Raw genomic sequence first — 27,218 nt, 5'->3', positions numbered from 1 at the left:
GTTACTCTATGTGAAGAGTACATAGAAAAGGATTAAAGTTCCTGTGAAGTTTTACCTTTCTAGGGCTATTATTTCTAGGTAAGGGTATGAACTTTATGATTCCCCCCTCATAAGTTAAAGATGATTTTAAATACAATTTCAGAATTTATAAATGTTTTACTCTGCCTATGGGAAATATTTTTTCACTGAGGATTTCTAATTGCTTAATTAGAAGGGTTTTAGTTGGAAGGATGACCAACTATAACCCTTCAAATTAGAAAAAATAATAAAATGAGCAAAATCAGTATAATTAATAATTATCATACTCACATAATCAGTATAATATAATTTAATCAGTATAATTAGAGATCCAGGTATGAGGGTATCCTCACGTTGGACAAGATTTTGCAGCTCCGGCGAACGCTAAGTTTTTATTTATATTTAGCTGTTTTAATGACTTAATTGTTATATTAAATATTTTCTATAAGTAGCTTTATAGTCCTAGTCAAGCTCCTTGGTTTATTTTTTATTTAGATAGCTATTTTGAAAATTAATACATAGTGTCCGTAGATTTTATCATTCGTAACTTGACACTATTGTATACAATATGGAATAGCGTAACGTATATCCCGAACTTGATAGCATAAGACTAGATAACGTAAAACTAGATGGCAAAATAAATAGCACTGTATTAGAAATCTGTTAGCTTAGTATAGTATTATTAAATAAATTATTTAAAACTGTATTAATCTTATTAAATTTCATTGTTAATTAAATTGTACTTAAACGGAATCATGACCCAGACAAGTGCAGCAAAGCAACAAGCACAAAATAGTTGTAGTACTTTGGCTCGGAAAGTCTAAAAAAAATGTGCGAAATGTGATATGTTTGCAGAGCTGTCTAAGAACAGGACATGATCTGGTCAAGGAGGATGTCTTTGTATGTGCTAGGCACAGAGACTGTGAAGAAATGCGCTGGTCCCACAGGAGCTAGTTATTATCAGTGACTCTGTTGTCAGGGAGACGGAATATATTTTGCAAAGTGAATAGGTGGAACAGGACTAGGGTCTGTCTACCCATGGCAAAAGTTTACGTTGTAGAGCAGATATCATCTTTTAACGTTTGTTGTTGTTTGTTTGTTATTTGGTTTTTAGGAGCATTAGAAACTAAGGCCATATTGCTCCGGGAATATGCGGTGGTCATTCCCTGACCTTTCTGCATCCTCCGTATTTGGTGGTGACGGGCTCGAACCCCAGTCTAATCAAGAAGCGTGTGCTACGCACTGCTGCTCCTTCCCACCTGGCTACGGAGGGCCATCTTTTAATGGCACGAAAGGTGATATTGTTCTATACATTGGCACTAATGACCTTAAGAGTAAGGGATCTGCAGATTTAATTAGCAAGTGTAGGTCAATGTTGAAAAAAGTTGCGAGCTAGGGTTGAACTTGAAAGTGTCTGCAATTCTGCCTAGACATGATAGGAGGGAGTATATGATGAGAGTCTTGTCAATCAGTTTGTCCCTGCAGAGATTGTGCAAGCCTCATGGGATAGAATTTTTTTCAGCGTGTTCTGTGCTTGCTAACAGGTGACTGCTTCTATAGAAATGGGATACACTTAAATAGAAATGGTGCTAGAATATTTGCTACTGCTATCGAAGCAGTGTTAGGTGGGTGGGAAAACTGCTAGCTTTAGGGGTATTCACAGACAAACCTTAAGAGTAGGCAGAGGCGAAAGTGATTATTGCACGCTTCTATTGTAATGAGCAGCAGCCTAGAGAGCAGGTTGCTGGGGATTTCAAGAGCTGCTGGGAGTCATCATGGAACAAATAAATACATGGGCTGTGTTAGGGTAACCAACTCTTAGGTAACTAAGAGGTAGAACAGGTGCATGTATACTTGCATGTACACCAATGCTAGAAGTATAGTAAATACATTTGATGAATTTGAAGTGCTGAACAAGACATGAATACTACAAAAAAGAGTAAAATTAATAAAACGAATACTACAAAAAAGAGTAAAACTTATCATTTTCATCAAGAGTGGGAACTAGAATACTTTTTTGCAATGATAAAAGAAAAACGTTATCTGATTTGTAATGCTTCCATGGCTATATCCAAAAAAGGAAATTTAGAAAGGCACTTCAACGCACTACATGGTAAATTCCAATCGGATTGTTCGTCTGATAGTGACCTTAGAAAAAATAAATTAAAGGAGCTTAAATCCAGATTAATCGCACAACAAAATATCTTTGTGACACCTAATTTAGAATCTAAAGCAGTAACTATAGCATCATTTAAAGTGAGTCATTTCTTGCAAAAAAGTGCAACCCATTTTCTGATTGTCAATTCATCAAAGATGCATTTTTACAAATAACAGATTCTCTTTTTGAAAATATTAGGAACAAAAATGGAATTAAAAGTGCCCTTCAAGATCTACAATTATCTGGAAATACTGTGATGTGACGCATCAAAAAAATGAGTAAAAATGTGATCGAACAATTGGGTGCTCATATTGCTAATTTGTATCCTTTTCTTTACAACTGGATGAATCTACAGACTTCAGCGCTATAGCTCAATTGCTCATTGTTATTCATATAGTTTTCGATGATTCTGCCACTAGAGAAGAACTGTTGGGTATGGTTTCATTAAAAGAAAGAACTAGAGGTCTTGATATATTTAATGCATTCAAAAATTTTATTGAAAAAAATTAAATTACCACTATTTAAGCTCATATCTATAACAACAGATGGAGCTAAAACAATGACTGGGCATCTTACCGGATTCATCGCACTGTGCCAAAAGGATGATGAATTCCCAGATTTTTTGAATTACCACTGTATCATCCACCAAAAAGTGCCAGCCAGCAAAAGATTAAATACTAAAAGTATTATGGACATAGCTTTCAAAATCATGAATTCTATCCGAGGACAATCTCTTCAAAGGAGACTTTTCAAACTGCAACTTGATGAAAATGACCAGACCTGATATTACACACAGATGTGAGGTGGCTGAGTTGGAGTAAGTTTCTACAGATTTCGAAATTTGCTGAATGAAATTAAAAAAAATTGTTGATCAAAGGGGAGATGATTATCAGTAGCTACAAGATACGGAGTGGTTGTGAGATCTGGCTTTTTTGGCAGAGAATACCAGAAAATTAAGTGATCTGAATTTGGAATTATGGATACTATGATGTGGTCAGAAAGAAACTGGATCCAAAGAATAATTTTGATATTACAAGGAAAAATAAAAATGTGGGTGACATGATTAGTAGTATTTCTGCATATAAATATCAAATTTTTGGCAATGGCTATGTATCCCAAAGAGAAAAAATTCGATCATTTTACAAATATGCAAGATCATTTGCAAAATTATCCTGTTTTTGAATTTAATAGTGAGAAATATGTTTCTAAAATTGAGAAAGTTGTGGATGATTTTGAAACCAGTTTCAGTGATTTTGAAACAATCGAAGACATTGTTCAATATATTTCTTGTCCATTTAAGATCGACTTAGATGCGAAACAAATTGCAGAAAAAAATTGCTGAGATTTTTCACACGGAGAAAATATTACTTAAATGAAATTACAGTATTACATTGCGAAACGATATCTTCCTAAAAGCCAGATCATCATCAGAAGAATTTTGGAAATATATTTGCCGCGAAAAGTATTGTAAAAAAAATGCAGTGAAGTTTTAAATTCCTGTTTTGGTTCCACATATCTATGTGAATCGGCCTTTTCGTATTTCAAACAAAAAAAAAAAAAAAAAAAGACTAAGGATCGCTCTACTCTTACGGACTTGCATACAGAAGATTCTTTATTGTTGGCCTTATTATCATTATTATCAGCCATATAGTGCAAGGAAGCCTGAAGCTTTTGCTGCACAGAGCAAAAAAAAAAAAAATTCTGAGTTACTCAGAGAGAGAGGGGTGGGGGGGAAGAATGATGATATCCAGCTCAGGACCCTGGTGTGCCAAGCCCATACTCACTACATGTTAGTTCCTGGAGTTAACACAGTATATCCCCAATTTAGAAAGCTTGGCAGATGACATTAAGACACAAACTTCACATAAATTAAAAATTTAAATTAGCATTAGCATTAGTAGAGGCATTTGATGCAAGAAAGCAAGCTTATGCAGCATCAGCCAAAAAAAAAAAAAAAAATAAATAAAAAATAACCACTTCCACTTCACCCCTCTGTTCGTTCGAAATACCTGTCCAGCTGAGCCTTAAACTTATTTAGGCTATCAACTTCCACGACAAGGGATGGAAGTCTGTTCCACCAACCAACCACCCGCTGGCTAAAGGCAAATTTCCGTACGTCTGTCCTACATCTGTCTTTCCTCAATTTGAATTTATGCCCTCTCGTGATTATACTGAACAAGAGGAAGAATCCCATCAGCATTGAGCATGCTCAAACCATTCAAGGCTTTATACACCTCTATCAGATCACCTCGTCGGTGCCTAGTCTCCAGGCACTGTAATTTGCAAAACTTAAGCTTTTCTTCGTAAGAGCACCCCTTTGTTCCATTCACTAATCTTGTTGCCCTTCTCTGTACTCGTCCCAGCAGCTCTACATCCTTCTTGAAATGAGGCCTCCAGGCCTGTATACAGTACTCTAGGTGTGGCCTTATACAAGGGAATAATCACCTCCTTATCCCTGCTAGAAAAATTCCTATATATCATTGACAATACACCATGAGCTACTCTTGCACCCATCTGCACTGCTCAGAGAACTTCATATCTGCCTGCACAACCACCCCCAGGTCCCTTTCATTCTCTACCACTGTCAGTGTAGTACCACAGAGTTGATACGTTGCTCTGGGGTTGCTGTTTCCCATATATAGTACTTTACATTTGTCAATGTTAAACTTCATTTGCCACCTCTCAACCCATCTGCTCAACCTTTCCAGATCCTGTTGCAGCAGCATAGTGTCAATAGTGTCCTTGACAACCCTGCCAACCTAAAAAAAACCTATATACGTATGAATTTAAAATAAGAATTCTGATTTTATTTAATTTTAAAATTTATAAACGTTTTTCAATATGTGCTGATTAACCTTTTTAACCGTGTGCAATGAACTTCTTGAGATGGTAGATCGCGGCACATTTTGAAGAAAAAAAGTCGATCGCATCACAAATTAAGTTGGGCACTCCTGATCTAGACAATACTTCAGTTATAGCTCGGACACAGCATGGGTTTGTTAAGGGGAAGTCTTGTCTAACCAATTTGATTGGATACTATGATGTCACAAAGGAACTGGATGCAAAGAATAATTTTGATATCATATATTTGGATCTTAGAAAGGCTTTTGATACTGCTGCATATGGAAGACTGCTGCACAAATTGGTGCAGTGTGGCATTGGAGGCAAATTGCTGCTATGGATAAAGGGATGGTTGAGTGGGAGAAGACAGAGCGGTAATCAATTGACACTGCTATTCATGGACTAATGAAATTAATGGAGTCCCTCAGGGTCCACTGTGGTTTTCTGTATTTATAAATGATATTGATGATGGTATATCAGGCCTAATGTCCAAGTTTGCAGACGATACAAAGGTTGGCAGAGTTGTTAATGGCACTAATGATGGTATGCTGGTGCAACAGGATCTAGAAAAGTTGAGCAGATGGTCTGAGAGGTGGCAACTGAAGTTTAACATTGACAAATATAAAGTACTACATATGGGAAGCAGTAACCCTAGAGTAATGTATCAACTCTAGGGTCAATGATATACAGGAATTTTTCTAACAGGGATAAGGAGGTGATTATCCACTTGTATAAGGCGATGGTCAGACCACACCTTGAGTACTGTATACAGGTCTGGAGGCCTAATTTTAAGAAGGATGTAGAGCTGTTGGAATGATAACAGAAAGGGAACAAGATTAGTGAATGGAATAAAGCTCTTAAGAAGAAAGGCTTAAGTTTTGCAGATTACAGTGTTTGGAGACCAAGGACCTGCGAGGTGATCTGATTGAGGTGTATAAAGCCTCGAATGGTTTGAGCTTGCTCAGTGCTGATTGGATTCTTCCTCTTGCTGAGAATAATCACCTGAGAGGGCATGAATTCGAATTGAGAAAAGACGGTTGTAGAATAGAATGTGCGGAAGTTTGCGTTTAGCCAGCAGGTAGTTGATTTATGGAACAGACTTCCATCTTTTGTTGTGGAAGTTGATAGCCTAAATAAATTTAAGTCTGAGCTGGAACCCCGGGGGCTCACATCTGGTGAGTATGGGCTTGGCACACCCAGGGTCCTGAGCTGGATATCATCATTCTTCCCTTTCTTGGTGATTCCCTTCTACTTTTGACTCTCTCTCTCTCTCTCTCTCTCTCTCTCTCTCTCTCTCTCTCTCTCTCTCTCTCTCTCAGGGCTACTCGGGAACTTTTTTTTTTCCTGGTGCAGCATAAGCCTCAGGCTTTCTTGCATCATATGGATAATAATAATAATAATAATAATGATAATAATAATAACTAATGGAGGGGCTAAATCAGAGCTTTTTTTTTTTTTTTTGCTGATGCTGCATAAGCTTGCTTTCTTGCATTGTGTGCTTCTACTAATGCTAATGCCAACTTTAGCAATGAAATCTTCCATAATGATGGTGTAGTGAAGGTTCTGTTCATCTACACGTCTCTGTTTTGGTGTACATTTCTTCAACCTATTCATCGTGGTTCAATGTTGGTGCATGTGTCATTGTAACTAGGGCTTAGAATACCGGGATCCCGGTTGGTTTTTTCCGGTATTGAAATAGCGGTATTGATATAAAAAAACATACCAGTTTTTCGGTACTAATTTAAAAAAAATAATTGCTTATTTAATCACATATAGGTTATAAAATCACCTTGATGTGATTATGAAAAATGTTCGATAAATCAGGACACCATGCAACATTGCAACCTGTCCACAATTCTCGGACAACTTCATGTCTGACCGTGTCGTAACTTCATGTCCCATTCCTTCACTGCCGACTTTAGTTCAACTCCACCACGTGTATAAGTTATTTTGGGGTTGATGTTCCCCAGGTGTAAGATGTTGCATTTTGCTAAATTAAGACATGGCTGTCACTTTTCTGACCATCCCGGAAGCCTATCTAGGTCACTGAAGAAGCTCTGCTTGGCACTGATCATTAACTACTCTACTGATCTTTACATCGTCTGCAAGTTTAGACGTCACACCCTCCATCCCTTCATAGATGTTATTTTAGATAATCAAAAAAAACTGTGGTCTCAATACTGATCTTTGGGTAACCCCACTTCTTACATTAACCCAGTTTGAGGAATAACCATTTATCACAACCCACTGCCTGAGGCTCTCAAGCCATCGTGCTATCCATCTAAGGATTTTCCCTATGATTCCAGCCTGCTCCAACTTGTAAAGTAATCACTCATGTGGACTTAGTCAAATGCTTTGCTGAAATCTAAATAAACAATGTCAAAATTATTTGACCTGTCAAAATGGCTAACCAGATTTGTAAAACATGATTTTCCCTTTACAAAACCATGCTGTGTATCCTACAGAAATCCATTTCCATCTAAATGATCCTGAATTTCACCCTTGATGATTGCCTCCATGATTTTTTCTACTACTGAAGTTAGACTGGCCGGTCGATAATTTCCCGTTACATTCCTAGAACCTCCTTTATGTTCCAGTTTACACCAATTGAACGGAATCTCTCCTGTCCAGTGATGCTCTCTCAACTATCCTTAATGGTTCAATACACTCACATGCTGCCTCCTTTAAGATTATAGGGTATATGCCATCAACCACAGGAGTCTTACTCACCTGTAGGTGCAAAAGTTCTCATTAAATAATCATTTGAAATTTCAACATAATTAATTAAATTTTTTTCAACTTCACTTCCATAATATCTCATTAGCATTAGCACATGATGCAAGAAAGCAAGCTTATATAGCATTGGCCAAAAAAAAAACAAAAAAACCCCCCCTTATTTCACCCATCCACTCGCTCCAAATGTTTGTCAGTTTCTGCCTTGAATCTATTTAAGCTATCAACTTATACAACAACAGATGGAAGTTTGTTCCAGCAATCAACAAATCGCTGGCTAAAGGCAAACTTCTGCATGTCTATCCTACAACCATCTTTCCTCAATTTGAATTTATGCCCTCTCAGACGATTATTCTGAGCAAGAGGAAGAATCCCATCCGCATTGAGCATGCTCAAACCATTCAAAGCTTTATACACCTCAATCAGATCACCTCGTAGGTGCCTAGTCTCCAGACACTGTAATTTGTAAACCTTAAGCCTTTCTTCGTAAGAGCAATCCTTTGTTCCATTCACTAATCTTGTTGCCCTTTTCTGTACTCCTTCCAACAGCTCTACATCCTTCTTAAAAGGATGCCTCCAGACTTGTATACAGTACTCAAGGTGTAGCCTGACCATTGCCTTATACAATGGATTAATAAACTCCTTATTCCTTCTAGAAAAATTCCTTGCAAATGATATATGAAAAATTCCTATATCATTTGCAAGACACCATGAGCTACTCTTGCAGACTGTCTGCACTGATCAGAAAACTTAATATCTGCCTGCACAATTACCCCCAGGTCCTTTTCATTCTCTACCACATGTCAGTGTGGTACCACAGAGTTGATACTCTGGGATTACTGCTTCCCATATGTAGTACAGTAAACCCCCGCTATTTGCGGTTTCACGTATTCGTGGTCGCTGATTTAATATAAAATGAAACCTAAAAAAATGTGAATTTTAAAGCACCATGAACATTTTCTTCCATAAAAAAACATCTTTCCCGGTCAAAACAGCGCTCAGTGGGTGGGGGAGAGGGGTGACAAAATCGCGAGCGTGGATGTTTCTCACTAATCCTTGTTCAGTATGTGTTATGCGCTTGTTGTGGAAGGTTTCGTCGTTTGATTTTAATTTATATGCTTATAAATTGAATAAATTTACCAGTTTATAAATTGATATGCTTACAGAAGTGATAAATCTACCATTTTGCTGTGTGTGTAAAACAGACTTTTTCTAGTGTGTTAATGGAAGAAAGTGAATTTATTGTGGACAAGTTCTTTCTAACCCGTAGAAAAATATGGCTACGAATAACAAGGGAAATGTGAAAAGATCAAACATTAGCGAATAAAATTGAGTTATTAGATAAAATTTCTAATGGTGAAAGTGTCTCCTCAGTGGCAAAACATTATAAAATCAATGAGTCAACGGTACGATCAATCAAGAAATCGGAAGAAAAAATGGACCGTAGTGTCTGTGAAAACTCGCTAATTGCTTCAAAAATTTGCTCTATAACTCTTGATGTTAAATTAGAAAAAAACGGAAAAAGCTTTAAATCTGTGGATAGAAGACCGAACTCAAAATAAAATTCCGTTAAGTTCACTCATCATTCGTGAAAAGGCAAAACTCCTTTATCAACACTTTAGCGAAACTGGTGATAGCACTGGCGGGATAAGTTTTTTAGCTAGCAAAGGCGCTAGTTTGAAAGATTTGTTTGAAATTTCTAATAAATATTACATTTAATATTAAACTGTTTCTTAGTTTCATTTCGATGCCATATGCTTGCATTTCACTATGTACTGTCTATGTACATAGTCATATTATGAAGGTACATATAATACATACATAGACAAAATTTTAGACTAGTTTTTCTTATATATTTCATACTTTGGAACGGAACCCCCTTTATTACTACGGGAGCCATAACTCAGTATTCACGTTTTCGGTATTCACGGCATTTCTCAGGAATGTAACCCCCGCAAATAGCGGGTGTTTACTGTTCTGTACATTTGTCAATGTTAAACTTCATTTGCCACATCTCAGTCCATCTGCTCAACTTTTCTAGATCCTGTTGCAGCAGGGTACTGTCATTAACAACCCTTCAAATACAGAAAACAACAATGGATCCAACACTGAACCCTGAGCGACTCCACTAATAACATTAGTCCATGAAGAGCATTGTCAATTGATTACCACTCTGTCTTCTCCCTCTGAACCATCCCTTTATCCATATCAGCAATTTGCCTCCAATGCCACACTGCTCCAATTTGTGCAACATTCTTTCATATGCAACAGTATCAAAGGCCGTTATAAGATCCAAATATATGATATCAAAGTTATTCTTTGCATCCAGTTACTTTGTGACTGCATACTTTGTGACAAAGTACCCAATCAAATTAGTCAGACAAGACTTCCCCTTAACAAACCTATGCTGTGTCCGAGCTGTAACTGAAGATGATCCTGCAATGCTTCTTTAACCAGTGCCTCCATAAATTTCCCTGGAACAGAAGTTAAACTAACAGTTCTGTAATTACCTGTGTCTCCTTTTGATCCACAAAGGAGGATCACATTTGCACTCTCCAGTCCATGGGTACCTCCTCTGAGTCCAGGGAAGATCTCATAATCATGGCTAAGGGTTTTCTTACTTCCTTTGCCACCTTTAATATAACTGGATAGATTCCATCCACCCTCAGGTGCCTTTCTTATGTTTATCTTCAACAATTTCTCCTCCACTTTACTCTCAGTTATTACAAGATTATCTAGCTTACTGCCAGAGTTGAATACAGCTGTGGCATTCCCCCTTCCTGAATAACTCCTCATGTGTGAATGTAGATGCAGAATATTCATTTAGTTTGTTAGCTACCTGAGCAGAATCATCATCAGTTGAATCATCAATATCAAGTGGACCAATCTGATTCATTCCTTTCCTTCTAGAGTTTACATAAGTAAAGAACTCTTTGCTGTTTTTCTTTTCATCCTTTGTCAAAGATTTCTCATAATCTGCCTAACCTCCTTTGTAATTTGATTACAGACCAGCTTATATATATCACAGGTTTCTGTGTCACATGTTAATTTTTGTGTCCCATGCATTGTTCTTCTCTGTCACATGTCTAATTAGTTCATCTGACATCCATTTAGGCCTAAATCTTGAATAATATTTCTTTGTTGGTATGAAAAGCGTAGTAGCTTCCAAGATTAATTCTTTGAATGCTTCCCATTTTGAATTTGCTGTTGATAACATCATCAGTTAGTCCCACTGCATAGAATTTAAATACTGTCTCAGACCACCATAGTCACCTTTACAAAAGCAAAAACTCTTCCCTTTACCCTTGATGGTAGTTACCTGTTTGAGTAAATCCGACTTCAGCACACTGTGATCACTTCCACCTAGTGGTTCCTTTTTCTGCAGATTCTTGATGCATGAAGAATCACTACTGATAAACAGATCAAGAGTATTACTCCCTCTAGCCTTCAGAACATGCTGCTGTAGAAAACCATCATCCAATAAATCCACAAAAGCCTTGCTAGTGTGTGAGTGACCAACTCACAAATTCCAGTCAATCTCTGGGAAATTAAAATCCCCCATTATAAGACACTCTGATTTACTAGCCCACTCTATTTCTCTGCACAATTGCTCATTATACTTATCAAATTCATTTGACCTATAACACACACCTACTCTCATTTTCCTTTCCCAGTGATTATGTCACACCAAACAGACTCAACATTGAATTGTTCACCAACATCAGTTGGATGCACTTTCTTAGATTTTGTGTTTCTTAACTAACAGCATAACCCTTCGTCCTTTCCTGTCCTGTCTATCCTTTCTGTACACATTGTACTCCCCAAATTCCAGTTCTGCTCTGCTTATATCTGTGACACCATGTCTCTGATATCCCAACTATATCTACCTTCGATGCCTTGACTAGCACTTCAAGCTCATCGAATTTATTGACTATACTCCTAGCATTGGTGTACATGCAAGTATACATGCACCTGTTTCTACTCTTAGTTACCCTAACACAGCCCATGTTCCACTATCGTCTCCAGCAGTCCTGGAAATCCTCATTGCCTTGCTTTCCAGGCTACTGTTAATCTATTAGTCTGTTATATGCTCCCCCCCAAGCTAGCAGTTTTATGCCCCACCTAACTCTGCCTTGATAGCATCAGCAAATATTCTTGCACTCTTTCTATTTAAGTGTATCCCATCCCTGTAGAAGCAGTCTCTTCTGTTAACAAGCACAGAGCAAGCAAGTTATCAGGCTGAGAAAAATTCTACCCCTTGAGCCTTGCACAATCTCTCCAGGGCTGAATTGATCGACAAGGCTGTCATCATATACTCCCTCCTGTCGTGTCTGGGCAGAATTGCTGACACTTTCAAATTCAATCCTAACTCATGGCTTTTTTTCAGCATTGACTTGTACTTGTTAAGTAATTCTGCCAGTCTACTACTCTTAATATCATTATGCCAACGTGTACAACAATATCACCCTTTGTGCCCTTAAAAGATGATTATCTGCTCTACAACGTCATCAACCTTTGGCCCTGGCAGACATCATGGTCCTGTTCCATCTATCATTTTTGCACAATATGTTTCCCGTTTCCCTGACAATAGAGTCACATACAACAACTAGTTCCTTTGGGACCAGCACATTCTGCCTTGGGGTTGCCGCTTTGTTGCATGATGTTCAAGTGCAAGCTCATTGACACAAAGGTTTTTTTTTTATGTAAATATCAATGCAAAGTAACTGTTGAGTTCATATGCAACTTCAGCTATGTTGTCTAATACTATCCCACATCCCATTACATAAGGGTCCAATCTGATTTGCCCTTCTGTTCTTTGCATTTATGTATGTGAAGAATTCCTTAACTTCACTCTTTGCTCTCTTCTTTATTCCTTATCCCCACTCTTTGCTCTCTCCCAGACTCAATATAGTGAAAATTATACTTAGCTTAATAAAACGTCTTTCTCCTTCAGAAAATGATGAACATAATTCTACCATAGATGACCAACATAGAACAGAACATCAGTGTTCCGCAAATTCTTTCCAAAATAAGAAATTGCCTGACTCCAATGAGATTTTAAAAGATGAACTTGAGTTGGAAATTAATGAAATACTTTTAACTATTTTTAGTAAAAAAGTTCAAAGCCTAGAAAATATGGACTGAGATCATCTATGAATATCTCAATAGAATAGTACCAGAATAGAATCCGAAAGGGCGATTTCTGCCTCTAATTAAATACTGTATGTACCAAAATTAGATCCATTTTAAACGATCATACTATTGATTGCTTATGTTTCTTAAGAGCTCTCTTTATTCGGACAGGTAGTGTGGATGCTTAAACACAACTAAGCTTTGCAGTAACAATATGTATTTTTTTGTTTTTAGAATAACTGTATTTTAATGATTTTTTTCAGAATATTTATTATTGCAATAAAAGTTTATTTTAAACATGAATTCGAGTAATTACAGTACTTGTTTTTTTTCCTTACTTTATTGCACCTGATTGTCATCAAAATTTATTGAGAAAAACGTTTTTGGAATACCAGTATCCCGGTTTCATAACTTAAAAATACCGAAATACCAGTGTTAAGATTTTGACCAGTATTGTAAGCCCTAATTGTAACCTTTAGTTTGTGCCTCTTAGAAATCCTGAGTAGTAGTCTTGACACCCTTGGTGATGTACTTTTGAATTCCAAAATGTTATTTTTAATATCTTTATCGACCAGAAAGCCATCCCCTCCTTCACTCTTTTCCCTGTTTCTATTGGCTTATAGCAGATTTCCACCTGATAAACTTGTGATTAATTTCTTCTTGTTTCAGCCAAGCTGATAATATTCCAATTCACATTTTCTAGTTCCTTTTTCAGCTCTAATTATGTTATCTTCACTGATGAGCACTCTTACATTGTAACAGGCCAATTTTAGTTTCTGTGCATGGCAGCCTGATCGTATTCAGAGATTCTTTGCACGTTCTGCTTACACTCTGATCCTCTCAGTGCTGTAAGACTTGTGTGTTGTGTTGTCATATTTAATACATTTCTGGAGCGTTTGCGTGTTTCCTTTTCATGCTGACCAGGCATCTTGAAGAGACCCACTGTACACTTCCATTGCCACCAAAGTGACATAACAGGGCTTACCAATGAGATGGTGTGCATGAGTGGATTTTAGGGAGGCAGGCCAACTGGATTTTCTTAAATCTTCTAAAATGGAAAGATTTGGATCCATCATTGTTTTTAACTGAATAATTATTTAATTAAACATGTAGATTATAGAATACAGTATTGTATCAATACAAAAACACATACATAATGTATATATAAATTTACAATATAAAGGAAACAAGAATTAATATATATATACATACACACAGGAAACCCTTGATTAGTGCGGTTTTGAACAATGTGGTTTTAATTAGTGTGCAAAATTTTTTTTTAATGCTATCCCCTTAATATATGCGTTATCAAATTTGATTAGTGCGCTGTTTTTTTCCTGCGGTGCTTGGCAGCTCACGACGGCACCTGAAGCGGCAAATATGTGACACGCACTCACCAGGGTGTTCCAACTTAAATGCATGGGAATCAACTCCGAAATGCTCGACAGCACCCCATACCACTCTGAAATTGAAATTTGCTCTGGTAACTCATATTCTTGTATAATTTTAGCGTTAACGCAGATATTACATCATCATGCTAAATGTACAGTTAATGTAGTTTAAGTAGTACGTGATGTATTTTTCATTCTGTATTATTTTTGCTCTGATTTTTCACAATTTGTTTAATTTTAGCGATTCCTATGTAGCGTTTGGCGAGGATCTGGCGCTAATTTCATCTTGTGTGAAAGTGCTCTGTAAAGTACTCACTCTCACTACTCACTAGTCGCTGGGCAGTTCCTCAGCAATACTCGACAAGTGTAGAAGTGCGGGAGGCTTATCGCGCATCCTAACAAAACAATTTTTTTTTTTAAATTACCTTTCATAGCTATGGACAGGAAAAAGGGTAATAAACAAAAAGTCATCACTTTGGATACTAAACTTGACATCATTAAGAGATTTGATAATGGCGAAAGCAAACCAAACATAGGTAGGGCACTAGGCTTTGGTGAGTCAACCATACGCGCCATTTTGAACAAAGCAGGTGAGTACCAGGAAAAAGGAAAAATGGCATCTGCATCTTTAAGTATGCAATGCACTGGGAATAGAAGTCCATTAATGATTGAAATGGAAGATTTGCTTTTTATTTGGTTAGAAGATTGTAATTAGAAACACATTCCTATTGATGGAAATAACATCAAGATTAAAGCTTAGAGCCTTTTTCTTCATTAAAAGAAAACAAACATCAAGGGGATACTTCAACATTCTCGGCTAGTAAAGGCTGGCTAGAAAATTTCAAAGTTCGATCTGGCATAAAGAATATTAAATTAACAGGTGAAGCAGCCGGTGCCGATAAAGATGCATCAGCCAAATATCCCATTGAACTGAAGAAAATAATTGAAAAAAAATTGGGTATGATTATCGTCAGATTTTCAATGTTGATGAAACTGGCCTTTTATGGAAAAAAAACGCCAATGAGAACATTTTTGGCAAGAAAAGAAGCAACCGCAACAGGTCATAAAGCATCCCAAGATAGATTAACACTTCTACTTGGAGGTAACGCTGAAGGAGATTGCAGATTGAAACCAATGCTAATTTATCGTACAATGAACCCAAGAGCATTAAAAGGCTGTAACAAGCAATCCCTTCCAGTAATTTGGAAATCAAATAAAAGGGCTTGGGTGACAAAGCAGTTGTTTGAAGAATGGTTCACTATGCATTTTTGTCCCACAGTCGAAAAATACATCAAGGCAAATAATTTAGATTTCAAAGTTCTTTTAATTTTAGATAATGCCCCTGGGCATCCTTCCTCACTCAATGATTTAAATAACAATGTGAAGGTTATATTTCTTCCACCAAATACGACTTCTTTACTCCAGCCAATGGACCAAGGAGTTATTTCTACATTCAAAGCATATTATTTGAGATAAACTTTTGCTCAGGCAATTCAAGCTACAACTGGAGATGACGCAATCACTCTCGATGAATTTTGGAAAAAACACAATATTAAAGAAGCAGTTGAGAACATACACAAATCGTGGGAAGAAATGATGAACAGCTGCATGAGAGCAGTCTGGCAGAATCTTTTGCTCGAATGCGCAAATGATTTTTGCGGTTTCATTAATCCTGTCAACAAGGTTATTGGTGAAATTACTACAATTGGAAAAGACTTCAGCTTTGAGGAAGTAGATTCAGAAAATATTAGAGAATTATTGGAATTGCATTCAAAAGACTTTAGTAATGACGATCTTGAAATTGAGCATCAACATGCATACGAGGAAGAAGATGAAAATGAAGCAGAAGAAAAGCAAATTGCTCCCAAAGAAATTTCATTCAAAAGACTTGAAGAACTGTTTAATACACTTGAAAAACAAAAGAACTCATACTAGAGATTGATCCAGATGCAGAGAGAAGCATGAACGTTCGTTCGAACGTTCAATAAGCAAATTGATTGTTATCGCAAAATCATGGAGGAAAGGAAGAAAGCTACCACTGTTCAATTGAAGTTAGATAAGTTTTTTTGCAAAAAATAAAATTTAAATCATACTATCTTTTTTTAAAATTTATTCCTTAATAATTTAAGAACTATGCAGTGCATTATAGGTATGTATTGAGTAAGAAAAAATATGTTTTTATAATTTTCAAGGATTCATTATAATTCCCATTGTTTCTTAAGTTTGATTAGTGCGGTTTTAATATGTGCGGTATATTTCAAGGATCCATTAACCGCACAAATCAAGGATTTCCTGTATAACAGTTTTTTTAGTTAATTATAATAACAACTAGATAAATTGGAGAATTTAGCCCAAAAGTATTAGGGATGCAAACTATACTCATTCTGTTTGCCATTTGCCAACTGGCAAATGGCAAACAGAAACAGATAGCTTCAGCTAATTATTGATGGGATATATTGAGTGGAGCTAGCCTTAACGTTCCATTCAATGTATCTATATATCTATAATTAGCTATATTATCATTTTAATTTTATTATTTTATATTATTTTATTTTATGTGTTTATTTATAGGGTGTTTATTTATAGTTTATTTATATTACAAAGAAGTCCAACTTACGTTACCTAAACTTGGCCCTTTGAACTAATGAGTATAGTTTGCACCCCTAATACATTTATGCTAAATTCTCCAATTTATCTAGTTGGTATTACAATTAACTAAAAAATTGTTATATACAGACAGATGTAATGTACAATCATAAATTTGATGACATTAATCTGTTCTGTCACTGTTTCTCCTTTCCTATTTCTTATATTCTTTTACATAACTTCATATATATACATATATATAGATAATAATAATTTCAATAATCACGTATCGTATATGAATTGAATGTTCCATTAATCGCTTGCAAACCTATTGATGACATTTTCAATAAATTTCTTCTTTACTGCTTCCTCTTCTAGTTTCTTCATGTGCACACTAATCATACATAAACCTTATAGGCAAGTTTCTGAGATAGTGGACACCTTAACCATGTTTTCACACATCTCAAGGTGCTGAAACTTCTTTCAATGGTACAGGTCGTAACAGGTAATGTCATACCAATAGTTATTGCTGAATTAATAGAAGGGAAATAGTTGCAATGTTCCAAAACGTCTGGTAAAGTTTAGGGAATATCAGTTGATGAACCAAAAACAGGAACTCTGTTTTATTGCGGCAATACATGAAACACGTATTCTATGGTTACCCCACTGATTGCCGTAACCGGCCAACCCGGAATAAAATTTTAAGGCAGACAAAGCGTCCCATGTTCGAGGGTGTAAGGTTACATATCTCGATCACTTTTATGATTATAATTTGTGGAATTTTTTACTTGATTCCAGGGAGGGGCAAGTGCCCCGTTTGTCCCCCTCTGTGGACACCCATGACCAGTATTCCTTTTGTGATATTAAAAACTAAATATTTGGGCCTTAAAGTTGCCACTCAACGTTTCTGTTCCATATTACTCGTATTTTGGATACAATTAAAAAGTTTGTAGATATGTTAGTTCTTATTTCTAGGCAAGAGAAAGGACTTAGTACAAAAACACTTTGTCTTATGTTCCAAGCTGTTGTTCTTCCTATTATTACCCATGTGGCTAGAGCCTGATTTTATCATGCCAGTTTTCTTACCATTAAGTCAGAACTTATTTCTGTTTGGCATGCTTTCTTGTCTTTGTGCTTATCGCATGTCTCCACTTCTGCATTCCAAATTTTTGCTGGTAACCTTCCCCTCAATCTTCTTTTAGTATAGAGATGGCTTTATTATTACATACAACAAGGTTGTTCTTATGAATTTGATGGTATTTAAATTGACCCTGAAGTATCTCCAAAAGAAGAAAAATCTTGCTGTTTCCAAATTTAATTTCTTGTTGACAAGATTGTTGGCCTTCCTCGTTCAAAGGTAAATCTGCTTGTAAGTTTTTTCCATCTCTCTCCATTTTCAGCAAGGCTGCTTTGCAGTGGCTCACTCTAAACTCACCTCATTTGTTATATCCTTCCATGGTCCAATTTTATTTCAACTAAGCTATTTTATTTCAACCTTCCCACAACACAGATTTGTTTTTATGGTGCTCTTGAGGATGTTCGCCACACATTTTCTTTCAGTTAGTTTAAAATTCTACTGTTCAGTTTATTGAATCCTCTCAACAAAGGTTATTTACAAGCACTGTTCCTGTCTTACTCGGTCAAGAAAATATATTTGTATCTCCTAAAAATAACTTTCAATCACTGCAAGGCTTGCTGTTGAGGTCTTCTCATTATGCAACACGCCACTTTTACCAACCAATAACTTACAATCTTCATAAACTGCAAGTGGAATTGTAGCTTTGACTGAAAATATTTATGCAACGTTTCGGATGATTGTTGTGACTTGTATTTAAAAATACTCTTCTAAACTTTTGTCAAATAAACTTTTGGGATTTTTCTGTGGTTAGCCAAGTGGTCATACGCGCGGGTGCATAAGTACACGTGCCTTGAGTGACCCGGGTTCAATCCCGTTACTGCTGAATATGGTGCTGTTTCTTGTATTCTCTCTACCTTGTGAACTCCTCTGACTATGTGGTCGTCCTGAAGTATAAACAGACATTTTTTTTTTTTTTTTAATTTTCTGTTCACATGATATAAATGCTTTGTCATGAGGCGCCTCCGTAGCCAGGTGGGAAGGAGCAGCAGTGCATAGCACACACTTCTTGATTAGACCGGGGTTCGAGCCCGTCACCACCAAATACGGAGGATGCGGAAAGGTCAGGGAATGACCACCGCATATCCCGGGCAATATGGCCTTAGTTGCTAATGCTCCAAATAACAAACAACAACAACAAACAAGCTTTGTCATGGACCTTATATCTCAATTCTCTGTATATATAACTTGTGTAAACCTGATCACTGTAATTCCTACTTGATTTATTTAGACTTAATCACTATTTGTTATTGTACTGTATTGGTTTGGTTAATGTTACTTAGTTGTGCCTGCGAGTTGCATGGCTGTACTATTTTATAATATTGTCTAACTTCTTCATTCATTCTTTCTCCCTCTTCCTTCCTTTTTTTTTATTTATTTTATTTAAATTAAAATTTTTTTTTTTTTTTTTTTTTATAGTTGAGATGTCGCATGTCTTAAGTATTGGGATGGCTGGCACCCACTGGTATTGCACTACCTCCGCTGGGTGAGGGATATTACCTATTTCAGGACTGGCATAAGAGGTTAAGGTGGGCTTCAGTATATTCTTGTCGTCCACCTCCTTATGGGGTAGACAGACACTGGACAGGCATTCCAGGTGATTCCTTCCTGGTGACGAAGTGTCAAGGAACAACTAAACAATGCACCGACATTTTCACTGCACAAACCCAACATTACACAACTTTCTTGCCTTTTGCAGAGTTCTGTATCATCACAGTGTTCCATAGTGAAACTGAAGCAAAGTTCCTGAGTTGCCCTGCATAAGATACTCAACATGTCTGTGTGTCACTAAATTTAGATATTCATCTTTTTTGCTGAATCTCTCGGTTTATTAATAAAGTTAATAAACTTTATTAGCTTAACTTATAGGCTTTATTAACAGTGGCTGAAATATATACTGCCCAACAATATAAAGAAAATTAACTTACTCAGAACTATTACTGCCCTATTCAGTACTGGCTGACTTCCCCCATAAATTACATATATTTGTCTCTTACTAGTCTTAGGCAACTTTATGACAAGTGCTCTATTTCTCTCAAATATATACAGCTGTTTAAAAGTTTCAGCAACCATAGATGTATGCAGCATTATTAACAACAAATATTTTCTCAGTATAATTCACGACCGAATGCAACAACTATACAGCCACTCCCCGACTTACGTTAAGGGTTGAGTTCCACGGAACTCTACGTAAGTCTGAATTTCCCTAAGTGCTTATGCAGCACTCACAAATTTGATTGAAGCAAAAAAGAAAATTTTCGAACATGTAAATAGGATTATTTATTCAATTTTTTTTATCTCATGCGCAGGAAAAATTACAAGAGTGTACAAAATTACAAAAATTTCAAAATTATAAGAGTACAGAAAGAGAGCGGAGACAGGCATAATGCCAGCATGTTTTATCTTTCGAGCATCATTGCCAGAATTAACTCTCCAGCTGTTAAGTACTCTGCTGTGGAAGTTGAGGGCTGTAGAAATTTAAAAGGGGTTTTTTCCAAAATCAATTTTTCTGCAGCTGCAGAATCGGCACTGGTGACTTCACCGGATACTTTAATGTTTTGGAACCCAACGTGATGCTTGAACCTATTAAACCACCCGTTGCTTGCCACAACCTTGGCTTGGGGTTCGTCATACTTATTCTTAATATCTTCATAAATACTTCTTGCCTTCTTGCTTGAATGGCCATTGGAGTCAGGGGCACTTGCTTCTGAAGCTGATTTTCCATCCATATTATTAATAGTTTTTCCATCTTCGACATAGCACCAGAACGCTGTTTTGTGATCACTGTTGATCTTAAATGCATTGATCCTTTAACGTGTTCTTTTATATGTGCACTGTCCCTTAAAATAGTATTCACTGTTGAAGCAGCGAGACCTAATTCCGTGCAATAATGACAAACTTTGTTCTTAATCATCTTCATTTCTAAATCAATTTTGTTTTGTTTCCTAGCACTGCCAGCACTTGCACTTTTTATTGGTCTCTTTCCCTTCACCATTGTAATAATTGAATAGGAATAAAGAGAAGATTCTGAAAATTTATTTGTTTTTTATATGATTGAAGATTCCAGTGAAGGGGAACTCATTTCAACATAATACCGTAACGTAAAAATTCACAGAATTCCAGTTATCGGTATTATCGCAAATGCAATAAGATAGAGTTTACTACTCATTTATAATAGATTGTGCTACCAGAAAAGTTCAATAAACCAAAAATTGCAAATTGTTTTTATTGCTTGATGGTCGTGACCTCCTGAAATAGGTTTTAGAAAAATATCACAAAGATAAGTTGATTCTTATAATGGAATATATCATAACGATGAAAGTGTAGTGCAATTTCCATTATAAAATTGACCTTTTAGAGAGATAAAGCTTAGTTATATAGTGAAAATTTCAACTTCAAAGGTCTTGGAACCAAAAAAAAAAAAAAAAGTGTGTTATTGGGTTCACATTACAATATTTTTATGATACCGCCATTTATTCCTATGGGATGCAAAATGCATTTCCACGTTGTTGTTGTTTTTTGTTTAAGTTTGCACTGGACGGCAAAAAACCTACGTAAAGTCGAATTTCCGTAAGTCGAGTGCTACATAAGCTGCAAGTTGTTGTACTTCTGAATGCCAAAGTGAGTAGTGGAAAAGTGAGCATTTTCAAAGCATATTATATCTACCAATTCTCAAAGTACAATATTTGCTTTATGGAACGGGACCATCACTACTCATCCTATTATGAACAAATAAGATCTATGCTATTCACCTCAAAGAAATGCAATTATCTCTTGTTGGATTCTTCTTGTGCAGAAATGAGAATGTGAACAAAGCAGCAAAATGCCCAGCTGAAAAAAAATACTTATCAAATCAAAATTTTTTTCTCTGATTAGCATTAGTAGAGGCATACGATGCAAGAAAGCAAGCTTTTGGAGCTTCAGCCAAAAAAAAAAAGAAAAAGCAGCCCTCCCATTTCACCCCTCCATTCGTTCCAACCTATTGAGCTCAGGCTTAAATTTATTTAGGCTGTCAACTTCCACAACAAAAGATGGAAAAAATCTGTTCCACCAATCAACTACCCGCTGGCTAAAGGCAAATTTCTGCACATCTATTCTACAACTGCCTTTTCTCAATTTGAATCTGTGCCCCCTCAGGTCCTTAATCTTAGAAAAAGGAAGAATCTCATCAGCATTCAGCTTGCTCAACCCATTCAAGGCCTTATACACCTCAATCAGATCAACTTGCAGGTGCCTACTCTCCAGGTGCTGCAATTTGCAGAACTTTAGCCTCTCTCTTGGTAAGAGCACCCCTTTGTGTCCCTCACCAATCTTGTTGCCTTCTTTGTACTCATTCTAGCAACTCTACATCCTTCCTAAAATGTGGGCTCCAGACCTGCACATGTGGCTTGACCATTGCCTTGTATAATGGGATAATCACCTCCCTGTCCTTGCTGGCAAAATTCCATAACCTGCCCTGCCAGCCCTTCTGCACTGCTCAGCGAACTTCATATTTGACTGCACAATTACCCCCAGGTCTTTTTCACTTTCCATTTCCCTGAGTGTAGTACCACAAAGTTGGTACGTTTCTCTTTGGTCATTGCTACCTATATGCAGTATTTGCATTTGTCAATGTTAAACTTCAGTTGCCACTTTTCAGCCGATTTGCCCAACTTATCTAGATCCAGTTGGAGTAGCATACTCTTGTTAAAAACCCTGCCAACCTTTGTATCATCTTATAATGGAATATATCATAACGATGAAAGTGTAGTGCAATTTCCATTATAAGTTTGACCTTTTAGAGAGATAAAACTTGGTTCTATAGTGAAAATTTCAACTTCCAAGGTCTTGGAAGTTGAAATTGGAAGTCTTGGACACTAAACCTGATATACCTTCATCAATATCATTGATAAATATACAAAACAACGAGCCCAACACCGAACCCTGGGGAACTCTACTAATAACATTAGTCCACGAAGAGCAGTGTCCATCGATTACTACTCTCTGTCGTCTCCCACTCAACCATCCCTTTATCCATTGTAGCAACTTACCCTTAATGCCATACCTGTCCAATTTGTACATAGTAGTCTTCCGTGTGCCACAGTATCAAAAGCTTTCCTGAAATCCAAGTATATGATATCAAAAATATTTTTGGCATTCAGTTCCTTTGTGACCACATCATAGTATCCAATCAAATTGATCAGACATGACCTCCCTTTAACAAACCCATGCTGTGTCTTAAATATTACTGCAGACTTGTCAGGATGACCCTGCAATGCTTCTTTAATCAGCGATTCCATTATTTTCCCCGGAAGACAGGTAAACTAACAGGTCTATAGTTACCTGGGTCACCTTTTGAATTGGTGATACATTTGCACCCATCCAGTCTATGGGAACATCCCCTGAGTCCGAGGAAGCTCTCATAATTATGGTTAAGGGTTTGTTTACTTCCTTTGTTGCCCCCTTTAATATAACTGGATTGATCCCTTTCACCCCAGGTGCCTTTTTTATGTTTCACTGCAACAATTTGCATTTACTTTCACACATGAGGAGTTATTCGGGGGGGGGGGGAATGCTAACGAGCACAAAGGGCAACAAGATTGGTGAGGGGAACATAGGGGTGCTCTTACCAAGAAAGGCTTAAGTTTTGCAAATTGCAGTGCCTGGAGAGTAGGCACCTGCGAGGTGATCTGATTGAGGTGTATAAGGCCTTGAATGGGTTGAGCAAGCCGAATGCTGATGGGATTCTTCCTCTTGCTCAGACTGAGAACCTCAGGGGGCACAGTTTCCAACTGAGGAAAAATAGTTGTAGTTTTGCATCTACATTCACCCATGAGGAGTTATTCAGGGAGGGGAATGCCAGAGATGAGTTAAACTCTAGCAGCGACCTAGATGATTTTTTAATAACTGAGAGGAAAGTGGAAGAGCATTTGGTGAAGATAAACATCAGAAAGGTACCTGGAGAGTTATATTAAAGGAGGCAGCAAAGGAAGTAAGCAAACCCTTAGCCATAATTATGAGAGATTCCTTGGAATCAGGGGAGTTACCTATGGACTGGAAATGTGCAAATGTGACATCAATCCACAAAGGAGGATCAAAAGGAGACAGCTAATTACAGACCTGTTAGTTTCACTTCTGTTCCAGGGACAATAATGGATGCACTGGTTAAAGAAGCATTGCAGAATCATCTAGACAAGACTTAGGTTATAGCTCGGACACAGCATGGGTTTGTTCAGGGAAGTCTTGTCTGACCAATTTGATTTGATACTATGATGTAGTCACAAAGGAACTGGGAAGAATAATTTTGATATCATATGTTTGGATCTTAGAAAGGCTTTTGATACTGTTCCACATGGAAGACTGCTGCACAAATTATAGCAGTGTGCAATTGGAGACAAATTGCTGCTATGGATTTAGCATTAGCACTAGTAGAGGCATATGATGCAAGAAAGCAAGCTTATTCAGCCAAATCAGCCATCAGCCAAAAAAAAAAAAAAACCACTACTCCCATTTCACCCCTCTGTTCGTTCGAAATACCTGTCCAGCTGAGCCTTAAATTTGTTTAGGCTATCAACTTCAACAACAAGTGATGGAAGTCTATTCCACAAACCAACTGCCCGCTGGCTAAAGGCAAATTTCCGCACATCTATCCGACATCCGTCCTTCCTCAATTTGAATTTATGCCCTCTCAGGCTATTACTCTGAGCAAGAGGAAGAATCCCATCGGCATTGAGCATGCTCAAGCCATTCAAAGCCTTATACACCTCTATCAGATCACCTCGCCGATGCCTAGTCTCCAGACTCTGTAATTGGCAAAACTTAAGCCTTTTTTGTAAGAGCAACCCTTTGTTCCATTCACTAATCTTGTTGCCCTTCTCTGTACTCGTTCCAGCAGCTCTACATCCTTCTTGAAATGAGGCCTCCAGACCTGTATACATTACTCAAGGTGTGGCCTGACCAATGCCTTATAAAATGGAATAATCACATCCCTATACCTGCTAGAAAAATTCCTGTATATCATTGACAAGACACCATGAGCTACTCTTGCAGCTCGTCTGCACTGCTCAGAGAACTTCATATCTGCCTGCACAATAACCCCCAGGTCCTTTTCATTCTCTACCACTGTCAGCGTAGTACCACAGAGTTGATACGTTGATCTGGGGTTGATCTGGAAACAGTTCATACTGTTTCCCATATGTAGTACTTTACAATTGTCAATGTTAAACTTCATTTGCCACCTCTCAGCCCATCTGCTCAACCTTTCCAGATCCTGTTGCAGCAGCATAGCATCAGTAGTGTCCTTAACAACCCTGCCAACCTTTGTATCGTCTGGAAACTTGGACATTAAGCTTGATATACCATCATCAATATCATTTATAAATACTGAAAACAACAATGGACCCAACACTGAACCCTGAGGAACTCCACTAATAACATTAGTCCACGTTGAGCAGTGTCCATTGATTACCACTCTCTGTCTTCTGCCACTCAACCATCCCTTTATCCATAGCAGCAATTTGCCTCCAATGCCACACTGCTCCAATTTGTGCAGCAGTCTTCCATGTGCAACAGTATCGAAAGCCTTTCTAAGATCCAAATATATAATATCAAAGTTATTCCCTGCATCCAGTTCTTTTGTGACTACATCATAGTATCCAATCAAATTGGTCAGACAAGACCTGCCCTTAACAAAACCATGCTGTGTCTGAGCTATAACTGAATTCTTGTCTAGATGATCCTGCAGTGCTTCTTTAACCAGTGCCTCCATTAATTTTCCTGGAACCGAAGTTAAACTAACAGGACTATAATTACTTGTGTCAGCCTTTGATCCTCCTTTGTGAATTGGGGTTACATTTGCACATCTCCAGTCTATGGGTACCTCCCCTGAGTCCAAAGAAGCTCTCATAATTATGGCTAGGGGTTTGCTTACTTCCTTTGCTGCCTCCTTTAATATAACTGGATAGATCCCATCCACCCCGGGTGCCTTTTTTATGTTTATCCTCAACAATTTCTCCTCCACTTTCCTCTCAGTTATTAGAAAATCATCTAGCTCACTGCTAATGTTTACTTCACCTACGACATTCCCCTTCCTGAATAACTCCTCATGTGTGAATGTAGATGCAAAATACTTGTTTAAATTGTTAGCCACCTGAGCAGGATCCCGAACTGTTGAACCATGAACATCCAGTGTACCAATCTGATTCATCCCTTTCCTTCTTGAGTTTAAATAGGTAAAGAACTCTTTTCTGTTTTTCTTTGCATCCTTTGCCAAGGATTTCTCATAATCTGCCTTTGCCTGCCTAATCTCCTTTGTGACTTGGTTACAGACCAACTTATATCTCTCCTAGGCTACCATGTCACCCATCAATTTGTATGTATCCCATGCATTTTTCTTCTCTGCCATATGTCTCATTAGTTCATCTGACAACCATTTAGGCCTGAACCTTGAAAATATTTCTTGGTTGGTATGTAAAGCCTGGTAGCTTCCAAGATTAGTTCCTTGAATGCTTCCCATTTTGAATTTGCTGTTGGTAACATCATCAGTTGGTCCCACTGTATAGAATTTAAGTACTGTCTCAGACCATAATAGTCGCCTTTACGAAAGCAAAAACCCTTCCCTTTACCTCTGATGGTGGTTACCTCCTTGAGTAAATCCCACTTCAGTACACTGTGATCACTGCCACCTAGTGGTTCCTGTATCTGCAGATTCTTAATGCATGAAAAATCACTACTGATAATCAGATCAAGAGTATTACTCCCTCTAGTTGCCTCCCAAGCATGCTGGTGTAGAAAACAATCATCCAATACATCCACAAAAGCCTTGCTAGTGTGTGAGTGACCAACCCACAAATTCCAGTCAATATCTGGGAAATTAAAATCCCCCATTTTAAGACTCTCTGATTTACTGGCCCATTCTATTTCCCTGTACAGTATCTTATTATACTCATCAGAGTCATTAGGCCTATAGCACACTCCTACTCTCAATTTTGATATACCTATGCTTATGTCACACCAAACTGACTCGACACTGCCCTGTCCATCGATGTCGACTGGCTTCACTTCCTTTGATTTTATGTGTTTCTTAACTAATAGCATAACCCCTCCTCCCTTCCTATCCTGTCTATCTTTTGTGTAGACGTTGTACTCCCCAAATTCCAGTTCTGTATTCCTTATATCTGTGTGACACCACGTCTCTGATATCCCAACAATATCTGCCTTTGATGTTTTGAGCAATACAGTCTGT

The 27,218-nt window shown here is 37.4% G+C and overlaps 1 protein-coding gene across 1 annotated transcript in view; it reads left to right on the top strand.

Annotated features, from left to right (window-relative positions):
- The window catches only part of LOC150087103 (uncharacterized), a 415,820-nt gene that overhangs the window by 164,752 nt on the left and 223,850 nt on the right, over window positions 1-27,218 (top strand). The gene's annotated exons all lie outside the window — the stretch shown is intronic.

The sequence above is a fragment of the Mastigoproctus giganteus genome, chromosome 4 (genome assembly GCF_048544385.1).
Source record: "Mastigoproctus giganteus isolate SK-2022 chromosome 4, ASM4854438v1, whole genome shotgun sequence".
NCBI lineage: Eukaryota > Metazoa > Arthropoda > Arachnida > Uropygi > Thelyphonidae > Mastigoproctus > Mastigoproctus giganteus.
The sequence above is the reverse complement of the archived record's forward strand: the minus strand, read 5'-3'. Positions and strand labels throughout refer to the sequence as shown.